Source organism: Antennarius striatus, chromosome 6 (assembly GCF_040054535.1).
Source record: "Antennarius striatus isolate MH-2024 chromosome 6, ASM4005453v1, whole genome shotgun sequence".
Taxonomy (NCBI): Eukaryota; Metazoa; Chordata; class Actinopteri; order Lophiiformes; family Antennariidae; genus Antennarius; species Antennarius striatus.
Window position 1 is genome coordinate 2,725,001 of NC_090781.1, and position 2,500 is coordinate 2,727,500.

The following is a 2,500-nucleotide window of genomic DNA, read 5'->3' on the forward strand; positions in this document are numbered from 1 at the left end:
ATGAAATTGGTTCTACTGATGAGGTACATATATATATATATATATACATATTCTTTGGAGTTAGTGCATAGGTGACTATGAAACTAGCGTCCATAAATATAAATGGACTGAGGAATATTGAGAAATTTGAGAAACTGATCACTTTGTGCAAGGCAAACATTATATGTTTACAAGAGACGCACTGGGACGCGGTTGTCGAAGCACAAGTGCAGTCTCTCTGGCGCGGACAAATTTTTTCGAGCTACGGCACAAGTAGAGCGAGGGGGGTGAGTATTTTGGTTAATGTAAATAACAGAGACATAAACGCCACTTTCGCAAAGGGTGACGATGAAGGGAGGTGGGTAAAAATTAAATTCACTGTAGAAGAACAAACTTTTGAACTAATGAACATCTATGCTCCTAATGTTGAGAGCGAACGTTCTGTTTTTTTCAAAGACTTATATCGGAGTGCAAGTAACAGTGACATTATCATGGGGGACTTCAATGTCAAGTTATGCATGCTGGACAGACATGAAACTGGACAATTTAAAAACGATACCTCAAGAACAATTCTCAGGAATTTTATGTTACAGCAGGAATGGTTGGATTTATGGAGAAATAAGAATCCACTAGCGAGAACCTACTCCAGACTTCAGACTGTGCAAGGTTCTCTGCGCAGAAGCAGGATTGATTTATGTTTGATTAAACAGAGACATTTACATTATTTTCATACGGCGCATTATGACTTCACTTTCCTGAGTGATCATGCTTTTTTGTTGGTGAAACTGGGGAAACTGAAAAGAGGGAAGGGAGGGGGTTTGTGGCATCTAAATGCTACACTGTTGAAAAATGAGAACTTCATAAACTGTATAGAGACACTTATTAAGACTACCGTCTCACAACCTTTTTTTAAGACGGCTGTGGTGGAGGGATGGGAGGATTTGAAAGTGAGAATTAAGAAGAAGAGCATTCACTTTGCCAAGAGGATGAGCTTCAAAGAACATCAAAAAGAAAACCGAATAAAATCTGAAATTGAAATGTTGAACAGACAGGATAATGTTGATGAAGAACGGTTGGGGGCTCTATATGAAGAATTAAAAACTATTGAAAAAAGAAAATGTGAAGGGGCAATTGTGCGGAGTAGGGCGCAATATGCGGTGGAGGGAGAAAAGAGCACGGGATTTTTTTTAAACCTGGAACGAAGCAAGCAAGAACAGTGCTATATCAATCGTTTAGAAGATGGACAAGGAAATATGACGTCAAGTTTGGGAGAAATGATAGAAACTGTGTACAACTTCTATCAGACTCTTTTTACATCAAACGGTTCAGACGACATCTTAACGAGAGAAATTCTGACAAAAATGACGGTCAAACTGTCTAATAGTGATAAATCATTTTGTGATCGGGAAATAGAAGAGAAAGAAGTAGAAATGGCAATAAAGAGTTTGGTCTCGAATAAAAGTCCGGGCAGTGATGGGCTAACGGCAAACTTTTATAAGGTTTTTGCAAAAGTGTTAATGCCAATACTGTTAACTGTGTACAAAGAAATAGCTCGTCAGAAGATGGTTTCAAAATCAATGACATTGGGCATTATAACTTTGATTTTTAAGAAAGGGGAGAAAAGTAATTTAGCTAACTATAGACCAATCACACTCTTGAACACAGATTATAAAATATTAATGAAAATTTTCGCAAACCGCTTTAAACAGGTCATACACACAATAATAGCACCAACGCAAGCTTATAGTATACCGGGTAGAGAGGCATCTGACATCATAAGCACAATAAGGGACACAGTGGAGTATTTAAAAATAACTAAACAGAAAGGTATTATCGTATCTCTAGATTTCAATAAAGCTTTTGACAGGGTTGAACACAAATTTATGTTTAGGGTGCTGGAAAGGTTAGGTTTTGGAGATCGGATGATAGCATGGTTGAAATTATTGTACAGCACAGCAACAGGTAGAGTTAAAGTGAATGGAATGATTACTGATGAGTTTCAACTGCACAGATCCGTCAGGCAGGGGTGTCCGATGTCATCAATTCTATATTCTATTGTGGTGGAATCTTTGAGCGCGTTATTAAAAACGGATTCACATGTAAAAGGGATTGAGTTACCAGGGGGAGGGGAGGTTTTGATCCAACAATTTGCGGATGACACGACGCTACTAGTCAGAGATTTAGACAGTGTATATAGAGCAATTGACTTAATTGCAATGTATGGTAAAGCATCAGGCTCTCGCATAAATTTGCAAAAATCGGAAATGCTATTCATTAATATGGACAGTCCGCCTCAAACAGATCTATCATTGAAAGTACAGCCGAAACATGTAAAAATTTTGGGTACATTTATTGGTGTGGATAGTTTAGCTGCAAGGGATGAAACATGGACAGGCATATTAAAAAAAATAGAGGCAGTGCTACATTGGTGGAGGATGAGAGATCTTAAAATTAACGGAAAGGTAGTGGTTTTAAATCATTTAATACTGTCTAAACTCAATTATGCCTTAGCAGTAGTTGA